Consider the following 13,407-nt stretch of genomic DNA (forward strand, 5'->3'; position numbering starts at 1 on the left):
TTCCGTATAATTCCTCCACGGTCATAGAAGCTTGTGGACTAAATGTAGGCTGAAAAAGTAGTTGTCACAGCAGATATATCTGCCTTCATGTGGACCATACAGGTCTAGACAGCTGACCCTGGGAATAGCAGACATAATGGGATGATAATGGAAATAGTAAATACTTATCTTCACTTTCCTCGGTAAGTTCTCAGATGACCCCACAGTATTCAAGAAAGCCCTGAAGAATAATTAAGATTTGACTTTTCATTAGTCTTGGCAAGGAGATGCTAAGATTGATTAAACATTAAACAGAAAAACAATTAAAGAAATATGGTATCCTAATACCATAGAATAATTCGTACCTATAACTTGTATTCAATGTGGGCAAACATATATTTGAAAATGTACGTGTGAAATTTCATGTATGTTTTCAGCTGCAAGTAACAGAAATTGGATGTCAAATGACAAGATAAAAGAGGACTTGTTTTAAAATAGAGGCAGCTGAGAGGATTAAAAGGACATATGTGGGAAAATCAGCAATTTTTAGAACCTGCATCTGGAATGCTTTCACTTCTGCTTTTGTCTCTTCCCTCCATCTCTTCTCCTCTACAAGTAAGTATCTTTCTCTTAGTCTTCTTTGCAACAAGACACATGGTCGGCAGCCACCCCAGGAGTCTCCCCTTCCAAGTCCCAGGCAAAATGTGAAAAGAGCTTGACCTTCTGCTCCAACGCAGAATGTCCTAGGTGAGGACTCCAATTGGCCCCCTAGCTGCCACTTGAAATGGCTTTAGTGGCAGGGTACCCAGGACTAGGATTGGCTCAGAAGAGGCATACTGGGTGCAAGCAATGTAGAGGCTGAGAGGATGAGACTTCTTCATGAACAGATTAGTTTTAAAAAGGATGCCAACTGACCTGGGACATAAAGGGTGAGAAGCATTCAAATAGAAGATGTGAGTGAGGAGGGAACATGCTGGGAGCAAAATCATGAAAGTGCACATGCAAGAGATACGAGGGAGGTGCGGTCATTTACTGAGCACCTGGAATCTTCTGGATGATGACTCGTACTTCATGTGTACTTCTCGGGTACTTTTGGGTGATTTTGGCTACATTAGCAGAAATCCCAACTAAAATTTGGTTACATAGTAAATGACTTGGTTCAAATAAGAAGTACAAAGTTTGGACAGGAGTCAGGCTTGTTTCATCCCATATCTTAAAAATCTATCACTGTTTCAGAAGTGTAGTTAGTGTCTTTCACTTAACCATACTGTATTCTTGCGCTGAAATGGAATATCTGCTCAACTTTTACTTTGGCTTTTGTGTTCAGCTCTTGTGCTAACTCTGCACTGACTATTTTAAATAGAATAAAATAAAACATTCAGTTCTTCAATCACATAAACTACACTTCAAGTTCTTGACAGCCACATCTGGTTTGTGGCTACATATTATAGAGTGCACAGAATTACTTCCATCATCACAGAAAGTTCTGTTGGACATTGCTGCTATACCTCCCTGAAATACTTTTTGAGACTATGTGCTTTTTTTGGGTGCAATTTTATCTCTCAATGCTTAAAGGGTTTTTTTTGTTTATCTCTTAATTTTATTCTTAACTGTACATTGCATGTGGATTGTTCTTTTCAATATTTCATATACATATATAATTTGTACAAGATAGTTCATTTCAAGGTCAAGGATATTTCTCTGTGTTGAATGATGATTAATCACTTGTTGCTGTGAATGTGAAATATATTAAAATTTTTTAAATTGACATAAAATACCCAATATGATTTGCAGAAAGGAAGCATTTTTTAATTGAATTCTTATTTTAGAGTAGTTTTAGATTTACAGAAAAATTGCAATGGTAGTACAGAGTATTTTCATATACCCCCACATCCACTTTCCCCTGTTGGTAATATCTTAGCATGGTAGATTTGTTACAATCAATGAGATGATATTGATACATTATTACCAGCTAAAATCCATATTTATGTTGTTTTTTACATACTTTTTTTGCTCCAGGATCCCATACATAACACCATAGTCCATTAAGAAGCCATGCTGACTTGACTGTGCAATTTTTAGACTTTCTTGTTTCTGATGACTTTCATCATTTTGAAGAATACTAGTCAGGTATCTTATTGAATGTCTTTAATTGACCTTTCTGATGTTTTTCTTATATTTAGAATTAAGCATTTTCAAATGACCATTTAAAGGCTGATATTCAATATTTTTCAAAATAAAATTAAAGTGAATTAAAATAACAGATATGTAATGATTGAGACCACAATTAAAGCATTACAATCACTTTTGGTATATAGAACATAGTGTCACATAACTATTTGTACAGTTAGGTAGTACTAATTGAAATCCTTAAAGGCTTGGGAAAAAGAGTTCCCAGAAGTTTGTACAGGGAACATTGTAAACATGAAGCAGGGCCAAAAGGTGCCCAAATCTTCAATTTTAACAAACTTTCATTTAAAGTAGCCATTTTCAAGTTATTCTGAGCAAAAGTTTCCAGGAGAGTGAATGAGTTCATCCCAATATCTATAATAAAAGCAGAATAAATCTAATAACATTCTTGAGTCAAATTTTTCTAAGAGAAAAATGCATATTAGTTTCTATTAATCAAATAAATATAATAGTGGGTATATTAAAGTGTCCCTAATAGAGTTTCCTAATAAGGACACCAATACTCACTTAACATGTTCACTCCTTCTAGGCTGTCACGGCAGTCCCACGTTCACTTTGGAACAGTGTGGTGATGTATTTATGTCCACTCCTCAGAGATATGAATATACCTGCTTTTAGATAAGTCAATAATGTGAGGGTCCTTCCCAATTTTTTTGATTCATCACATTTTTATCATTACTACTGGGTGTAAAATATACTTTTCAAACTCTAAAATACCTACAAACAAGTTTGAGTATATTTTTACCTAAGCCTCATATATTTGCTTTAAAATATTTCCAGATATGATAGCCAAATGATTAGACTGAATAGGAGAGCATGCAGCCCTCCAGAGGAGTGAGAGGGATAAGAAGCAAGTGGGTCCAGGAAGGGAGGTAAAGCTATTACACAGGAGAGTTGAAAAACAGTTTGGTTTTATATAGTTTTTATTTTGCTACTTTCATGTTGTTATTTATTTCGTCATTCTTCGAGTCAGCCTATTGTCAGGACTCAGACTTCTTTTCTCTTGCACTTCTAAAGGAAGAGGGCTGGTATTACTTTGGTGCCTCGTATGTGCAACTTGCTGTGTTAGGCAGTTATAAGCTTTGTCCCATTTTAATTGCATCTACAGACTCTTGGGTAGTTGTATCATTTCCACTTTGTGAGGAAGAACCAATATTTTAAGAAATTACATAATTTGCCCAATTGTCAGACAGCTGGTAAGTGAAGAAACTCATTCTTTTGTCCGTGTAATCTTACATAAAACTCATGTTCTATCTACTGATAAAACATCTCCAGAATGATTGGATTGACTCAGGCTATATTCCTAAAGTATACCCTCACTGAATATATAAATAGTTTCGTCTCCGATAGTTATTCTCTTTTCCAAGATCAGGGAAGAGACAAGTTAAATTTAGGGCTGGTTGATCCAGTAGCTCAAAAATCTACTCAGTGTTCCACAAACACGGTGTTTCAAGGGTTTATATTTAGTATGCCTCACAGCTGAGACAACAGTTCAGCTGGGGCTCCTCAAGGAATGAAACAGAAGGTTTCAAGGTCATAGCAAAAGTTTCCATTGTCATGAAAGACTAGGTTTTTCTACCAGGGAGAACTCCTTTCAATTCATCGAGTCACATCTTAACAGGCCTTTAGGAACTGTTCTGGTGCAGACATTTATCTCCAGAACACGAATCCGACCTACACTGGGGAGTGTGTGAATGAATCACCTTAAGGAATCAATCACACGAGTTGTTTGGGGCTGATCATGTTGAATCCTGGTTAAATGCTTTGCCACAGTTATTTTATTCTCTTCGATTGTTTTCAAACTGAGTTCATACATTCGCCCTTGATGCAAATGATAGCCCCGACAGGGAAAATGATCATGATTAAAACATGGATATGTTTTAATCCTGTTTGTACAATGTTTGATCATTGAAATATGGTTAAAATCAGGAGGTAGGAATGTAAGAATATAATTGCCTCCATAATTTCAAAAGCCAGTGGAGAAATGATTGTTAAGAGATATTTATGTGGTGTGCACATGTGTGTGTGTGTGTGTACGGCAGAGCCCTGCAGAGGGTATCAGCACCTATGCACTTGTGACGCCCTTGAGGGCTAGATGGTGATTTTGATGACGCATGTATAAATTGGTGTTTAAGAACATAAAGGATCTATTTAGTAAAACTGTTACTTTGGTTCTAAATTTCAATATATAATTTTCATATAGCCCTTCTCACTAAGGAGTAAGAAAGTTTGTTCAAAATTTAATTTGTTCCCTATTTTCGAATTGCATCTTTTACAGGGCACTGAACTGGCAGTTTACTTGCTACAGAAAGAATAATACAAAGAAAATAGTGGGCATGTCTACCTATATTATTATGGTTGATTGTTAACTACATCAAATATTATTTGGATATTTACAGGAACAAGGATAATGATTATGGGGGAAAGTTCATGATTACTAAAGCATTTTGTTCTAGCGCATTTTAAGAAATTGACCTGACTGTAACTTTTCTTTGGAATGTTAAGGTTTAAAACTTGGATTGAAATTTAATCTATCTGGCAATAGAATATGAAAGAATCCAAACTCAATTCAGACTAAAATGTCAGAACAGTTTTAATAGTATACTTTATATAACCTACGGATATAAATAAATAAACCATCTATTGCTTAACAGTTTTTCAACAAAGGGCACAATGTGTGAAGAAACAAAATTAACATGTTTGTCTTTTTATGGTATATTTCACCTGTGAAAACTAAAATTTGGATTACATAATGGTTCATAGTCTTCTTTATGATTCTGAGGGAAAACCTCCCAGATCTTCAGTAAACACTTTTACTTTATTTTATGCAAAGGTCTCTGTTACACCTATTTCACCTTTAATACAAGTTGTAATTAAATTGATCTTAAATACATACAATCTGCAAAATAGCATTTGCTATAATCGCAATGGCATTCTATCTTCCCCGCCTCCTCCCTAACGCAAAATCAAAGCAACATGTTAACAAAGAGTGCCAATATATCGAACCTGATTTTCAATCTAAAGTACTGGCTCTGGAAAACAGCTACACATTGGAATTGTCTATAACATTAAAAAATGCTAATGTTTGGTCCTAGTCTACATGATTTGATTCATACAGAATGTGGTTTTGGATTTTTTATGAGAAGTTTTAAAAGCTCCATCAATAACTCTAATGTGTGACAAAGTGAGAACCATTCTCAGTCTTGTTTGCACAATGGAAACTTCTCAAAATTCTTTAAAACACTGATGCCAAGTTCTCACACTTTAATTTGAAGTAATTGGTCCAAAGTACAGCCAGACATGAGAAGTATCACCCCACTCTGAGGTGTTGCTAGTAAATTGCCAAGGCTAACCACTACCCAATAGCATTTCGCTTTTTGTTGGATCAGAAGATCAATACAATTTTCACATTTATAAAGTTTCTCGTGTTGAATTTTTAAATACATAATGTGGAAATATTGAGTTTTAAAATAGATGTATTTGAATGTAGTTGGATAAATTAAGGTGAAGAATAACTGATAATAACATGAAGATCTCCCAGGAGAAAAATCTTGTCCTCAGTGTGAAAGTGTAAGATTTCAGGGCAAAGTTATTACTATTTGAAGAAAGAAAATTATAAAAATATAATCCAAAGGAGTTATTTTTAATGCAAGTACAATTAAGTTCATCCTTGGAAGAAATTTCTTACTTGTAAGAAAAAACGAGATGGGGAAAAGACACTTTTTGTCAGATTCACCACTTTTAAAAGGAGCGTGATCAATTCTCAAATAAATATTTTCAGATGTGTAAAAGTCACCTACAAATGTTTATTCTACTTAGAATTTTCTTAAGAAAACAAGTTCTTGACAGCAAATGTAAACTGTCAATTGCTTAAAAGTGGAAAAGAAATACCTATTTAAAGACTACTAGCATGCTTCTGAATGAAAGGCACAGTGTTGTTTTTTTCTTTTAATTAAAGACTTGATAACACATTCAGAGAGAAGTCAGGTGTAAGTAGTTAAAGATTTTTCTACCAGTGTGGAATAGTTTTATTTGATTCTGTTTCTGTAGTTTGCTAAAGTGTTGTGTAAATACTGGATGAGTTATTTCTTATAACTTAATTTATACATGCTAATGCTTAAAATATTTTCCCCTCCAAAAACATATCCAACCTCTTACACTCAAAATGATACCATGTGAAGGGTCTTGTTCTCATTCTTCAGTGTCAGCAGGAAAATTCTCTGTAAATTTATTTTTATTTTTTTAACATTTGGGTGATTATGTGTGTATGTTTTGAATGATGATGGAAACTTAATTTCTTAAGTAGATTATTTTCCTTAATAGTTATTTCTATAATTCTGCCATTTGTACTGTAGAATAGATATTTTGCTAGCAAAAATAATGCTAAGGCCTTGGTGTCTACTGATGCTTGATAAAATGGCAATAAAATGATATAATCAGTATATAATGTACAGGGAAATTTAGAATTTCTTTATTCGCCCTTAACTAAAATGAAAGAAAAGTTAAAGTTGAGAATAGATAAGCAGAGGTGTCCAACCTTTTGGCATCTCTGGGCCACACTGGAAGAAGAGTTGTCTTGGGCCACACATTAAATACACAAACACTAATGAAAACTGATGAGCAAAAAAAAAGGGTTTTAAGTAAATTTATGATTTTGTGTGGGGCCTCATTTATAGCCATCCTGGTATGCAAGCAGCCCTGGGCCATGGGGTTGGATGGAAGGTCATTGGCAGTAAAGTGGCCATTTAATCAATGTTAATAAAATAAACTATAGAAATGATTATGTATGCCTGGGGGACCTAGGAGAATCTATTCTTAAAGGAATTATCTAAACCTGGAAATTTTCTTAAAGTAATGGATTAAAATTAAAAACTACCAATTAGTTAGTATATAAACTGCAGCCAATATAACCCCAATATTTTAAAGCAAAAATAACATACCTATTGCACTTTTTATATTTATTAAAAGTCTGTCTTTTTACCTCATTAATTGTCTCATTTATGAGGTCGTCTGGTTGATCTGCCTTTTGATCCGTGTTCCAGCATCATGCATTCTGCTAACGGGGCAAAATAAAAGTACAGTTAATACCCTGTTTCTTATTTTACATACATAATAAACATTTACCTAGCTAACTATTGAATTAGTTGTGCGGAAGTCAAATTTTTACCTAAATATAAAAGTCAATATACTGTTGTTCTTGTCTAATCCATAAAGTAACTGAAATAACCTGAATAAAGTTTAGACTACTTATTTGTATCCTATAAAGATGGTTTAAATAATTGGAAAATGTCAAAATTTCATGACCTCAATAACAGTTTTGGTCACAGGCACTGTGTTTCAGACCAGGAGTACAACAAATGAGATATGGTATGAAGTTCAGCCAGGTTCTTCCTCAATGGTGTCACAATCCCGGCCAGTGGAAAAAGCAATAGGCAACTAAGATGCAGAATGACAGGAGGAGACTGACTTACCCCAGTCACGTGGGATCACAGAGAAGAGGCATCTGTCCCAGACTGAAGGTGATGGGGTTGGGCCAAAGTATAGGAAAGGTTCTCGAGGAGCATGAGGCCAAGTTGGAATTGTAATAAACATAAAAAATACACTCATATAGGGAGGAGGTAGCCAGTAGATTTGGAGAAATACTCAAAGTATGAGGGAAACAGGAAGTAAAAAAGGTCAAAAAATATATACTGAAATTAGGTAAATGCAACTGGAGAACTGGCGATGAAGATTTGAAAGGCAGAAAATATTTGCAGAAACAATAGCCAAGTGTGCTATCATAGGATAAACAAATGAAATCTAATAAAATATTTTGAGCATTTATGGGAGAGACAAAGTTGGTGATGGTGTCGATCAACTTGATCACATTTGCGTTTAGAAAAAAAAAAAAAAAAAAAACCCAACCATCTGGCAGCAGACGAGAGCCTGGCAGAAGTGTCGAGCTCAGTCAGGACGGCTGTGGTAGGCAGCATTCCTAAAGGATTCCCAGTGACCCTCACCCTGGTGTAATATCCAGCCTTATTTGGGGGTGGAACTTGTGAATTTGGTGAAATATTTGTGATGATGTTTTATACAGGAGGAATTTTTCAGATTTAATTAGGTTTCCAAAGATTTGGCCTTAATATAGGGATATTATCCTGAGTGGGCTGAACCTAATCAAGGGAATCCTTAAAAGGACAGAGTTCTTGGCAAAAGTGATTCAAAGAGATTTAATGAGAAAGAAATTCTTTGCTGCTGGCTTTGAAGACGGAGAGAGCCACGGGGCAAGGAATGTGGGTGGGGTCTAGTGGCCTCTAGAGGACTGCCAGCAAAGAAACAGAGACCTTAGCACCACAACAGCAAGGAGCTGAACCCTGACCAAACCATGTGTGTTTAGAAGACGATTCCAACCTCCATGGGAGAATGGAGCCAAGATGGCACTCTGAATTAGTGTTGTAAAATTTTCAGCCTCAAACCCAGTGATGCCATATCCGTATTTCTGACATACAGAATTGTAAACTGGTAAGAGGATGTTGTTTTACATCACTAAATGTGTGTGATTTGTGACACAGCAGCAGAGAACTAATATAAGGGAGATACATCATTCAAAGAAGAAAATCAATTTATGTTATAACTTAAAGTACTTTACAGAGCCATTTAGAATTATACTCAGCTGCAGTTTGTCATAAAAAATTAGTTACATTAAAAACAAAATAAAACAAGACAAAAATTTACTCAGGTGGCTCAATAATGTTCCATATTTTGGGCTATTTCTATAAGTGAATTACCTTCAATATAGAGGATTATCAAAGTTTTTAATAATCATTTTATGTGCATCTGCCATTTTTTCCCCCAAAACTCCTCTCCCTCCAAAAATATTTCTCACTGTATCAGAACTTGGATGATCTTTTTTGCCCATGGACTTGAGGACTTGAATTACTTATCATCATTCTAATTTTGATTGTTAAAAGATTATTTTTCCCTTGCATAAAAAGATTTTTCCAGAAAATCATCCTCTCATTACAAAATACTTTGAAAGGTAACACTCATTTAAAATTTTACTGTGTAATGATGAAAACTGAGTCTTTATTTAAATGGGTGGACATTTTTCACTTTCACAGTGTTACCAAATAAGCTAATTTTCACTGCAATATGGGCAAAACAAGATCAAAAAGAGAAAAGCACAGAATTTGACCCTTAGAGAAAGGTTATCTTTACTAATCTCTGCTTACTTTTTTTACTATTTATACATGTTAATATTTATTATTATTATACAAACATTATGTATGGGATACTCACCATAACAATTTATATAGATTGAAAAGTAATATCAAGTATTTCTGTCTTAACAAGTCAAGCTATTTACTGAAAATTTATAAAACATCCATTAAATAATAGCCTCTAAAATATATTCTAATATTTATATTATAGTGATTAATGTTAAACTATTTACTGCCACATACTTTTCCTGAGTATCTCTAATTTTTTTATTATCATACTATTCTAAGATAGCAGGAGATGTAAAAATAAACTAATGTTTGTTACCCTTCATAAGAAAACCTTTTTTCCCCATTTTTGTTGTTGTTATTCTTGAATGGTTTCTATTCTGTGCCAAATACTTTCTTCCATTTGGTCATTACCAGAAATGAAAATTTTAAAACGTGTAGTATACACTTTAGTTTCATGCCAAATAAGTTTTCTTCTCTGAGAATATCAGGCAGATATATTCATGCATGGAAAGTAATATCATTGTTAGAGTTTATTGTCTAAAGGGGATATATTAGGGAAGAGATCTGGAATTAAGTAATAAAAATATTTTAAAAAAAACTTGAAGGGTGATATCTTAAATATGTGATTAAGTATCAAATTTATTATTCCTCTTTTGAAAAGAATGTGCTTTTAGTTTGTTATTTTGGTCATATAATTCATTTTATCAATGAGCTGTCACTGTATTTAAACATCTGGAACCCATCACACTGAACAGTTGCCAACGTTCATAACCAATCAGTGAGCGTTTACTGTAAAGGATAAACATTAAGAATATGATCCTAGTTTTGTTATAGTAATTATGTGATGGAAAATCTTTCGTCTCAGATCCTCATATCTTGCTGCCTGAAGAATTGTTATTGCCACTCTCTCGAAACTTTAAACATCATCAATCATTTTATTCAAAAACTCCATTTGTGTAGGTTTTTAAAAATTCTAAGTGATTGTCTCAATGACGCCCTCCCATCCTGCAAAATAAGAATATTATGGTAAGAATATTATGACTTTAACCAGAAGTCTTCAGTTAGAGACTCTATGTAATTAACTTCTGAAATTTTGGCCTCAATACTTCAAGAAACCACTTAAAAGAACAGAGTCTTTTAACTGCTCTCAACGGAATTCCATTCTACTTTTATCTCTGGAGAGGATTTCCCTGTAATTCCAGCACTTCAGCCAGATTGTTTGCACACGGCTGAGCAGAAATAACATATATTTTTACATCAGCATATTTAATATCACAGGTTCTTCAATGTACTGACACAATGTTGGCAGTATTAACAATACAGACATCATTAGCTTTCCAAAAGATCCATAATTGAAAACTCAGACTGCTGAAAAACGTCACCTTGTATGTGCTATGCTAAGGGAGTAAAGCTTTGCCTAAGTGTCTGAAAGGGCAAATAAAAACTCACTTATGGTCTATGTTGAATCCATAGGCACTAAGTTTCATTAGCCTTAGCGTGCTGTTTGGAATTTTCATCTCTGATGAATCATTTCTCTTAAATTTACAAGAACAGTTCGATCTCTGTCCCACCTCCTCTTTATGTTCTTGTCAAGTTAGAAAACTACAAAGACTTCCACAGCAGGTTTGAAAATAGTGTGTTTCAACATATTCAGGAACCAAGCATAACATATTTGTGAGTCAGGGAAGAAAAGTAACATTTTATAGATGTCTTTGTTTTCTAGAAGTAGAATTGTTGGCAGAATTTATCTAATTATTTTGCCAACTCAAGTTACAGATGATGTTTAAAATTTAATTTAATTTTACATTTAATTAACATGGTAAATTTTAAAAATATTCTAAAGGTGCAAATTGCTTTCAAATAAAAAATTTCCAGTCCTACTTCTTTTTTTTCAGTCTTTCTCCCTCTACATTTCCCTTTGCTCCCCTTCTTTCACCTATGCTCCCCACTCTCGAAGATGGGGGTGGAATGGGAGTGGGGTGGGAACAGGAACACAAATCTTTGAAGTTTAGAAATATAGACTGAAACACAAAAGATTCATGTAAGTTCTTCTTACATAAAATGTGTAGGTGCTCCAATTTTGCGAGCTTTAAGCCTAAACCTGAGTTGTTACTTTTTGGTTCTACCAGGCAGTCGTGGTCTTAAACATGAAGTAGGTCTGTACTGGGATGGGACTGAGTCCACTCATAGTTTGCATCTATAATGCATGTAGAGCAGATGGTTGAAATTATCTGTGTGCTATTAATTTCACTTTAGAATATATCAATGTTGACTTAAAGGTCATATCTCCATATCTTTTTCCCACCAAGGCTTTTTAAAAATGTATTTATGTCCAGGAATAATGCAGCTTAGGTATTGTGAATCATTTCATGGCACTGAATACCTAAGGGAATTTCTGCAAATGAACCATCAAAATATATTGGTAGAATGTATACTTTTTTGTATTGTACATATATGAACCCAGCAAACCATTTTGTATACATCTGATTAATGTGAGCCAAAATTCTGGAGTCAAGCTGCCTAAGTTTGAAAGCCAGCTCTTGGCTTTTTGTTTGGTGGACTACAAAATATTGGTGCTTTCTTTTCCTCATCTGTAAAAAGACAGTGATGATAATTTCTACCTCATGGGTTTGTTCATGAGTAATTCGTCGATAGCAATGGTTCTCAGCCAGGGGTGATTCCCCTGCCTGCTACCCAGGTAACATTGAGTATGTCTAGGGACACTTACACTCCACAAATAGGGGCAGGAGTACAACCAACACTAGTGGGCTGAGTCCAAGGATGCTGCTACACATCCTACAAGTCTCAGTACAGCTGCTCACAACAAAGGAGCGTCCCACCCAACATGTCCACAGAGCAAAGATGAAGTAACATTGATCTGAGTCACCAGAAACAATGCCTGATGCAGAATGAACACTAAACATAATGTTAAATTCTGACTTGAAAAATATTAAAGTTTATTTACTCCTGATTGTATACAACTTCTTTCTTCATTTTCCCCTTGTTTCTGTCCTTCATCTTTTCCTTTGGGAGTTAAATCTGACAGAGCCTACAATTTCTTTTCCTTTTTAAAAGATTTATTTACGTATTCACTTTTAGACAGAGTGGAAGGGAAGGAGAAAGAGAGGGAGAGAAACGTGTGTGGTTGTCTCTCACGTACCCCTACTGGGGACCTGGACCACAACTCAGACACATGCCCTGACTGGGAATCAAACCAGTGTCCCTTTGTTTTGCAGGCTGGTGCTCAATCTACTGAGCCACACCAGCCAGGGCCAGAGCCTGCAATTTCTTAAGCACCTGACTTCAGAGTGAAATAATTCAAATATTTTTTTAATTTTGTGCCTGAGAAATGCATTCACAAGATAGTTGTAATGGATTTAAGCCTAATAATGAGGATTCTGTCCTGATCCCTTCCTTGTATTACACATGTTTTGACACAATGAAAAAGAGAAGCTAAGTATATGTTAGAAAAATTTAATTTTCATTCTCTGTATTGATATACTAGTTCTGAAATAAGAAAACTTGTAGAAATGAGGATAGAGGGAAACAATACCTACATACATTAAATTTATCTGAATTACATGGAAAAAATGGCTGAAAACATACACATCCTTCCTAACTGATAGTTTACATTTTACATGTGCTATTATATCAGTTAGGTCTCTTGCCTGCAGGTGATGGAAATGGATTCCAGTCTGAGCAGGAAGAAACACATTGAAGGCTGTCCGATGACTTGCACTATAGATGTGGGGGCCGGATAAAGGCAGAAGGAAGGAGAGGCAGCGGGAAGACTGTATTTCATGCAGTGTTTATTGACTCCTTACCATAAACAATGATGTAATTACACATTGATTTGTTCTCTTCTCTTCCCTTTGCTACCACTTTGGTTGATTTATTATATTTACCTTTGATTCTGTAAGTTTATTATTTAATCAAAAAGGAGATGATCTCTTTGAATTCTCAACCTTAAAATGAGAAAATTTGTATAATTTATACTATATTTTTCTCAGTCCTTTTTTTTACTAAATAC

The sequence above is a fragment of the Desmodus rotundus genome, chromosome 2 (assembly GCF_022682495.2).
Source record: "Desmodus rotundus isolate HL8 chromosome 2, HLdesRot8A.1, whole genome shotgun sequence".
NCBI lineage: Eukaryota > Metazoa > Chordata > Mammalia > Chiroptera > Phyllostomidae > Desmodus > Desmodus rotundus.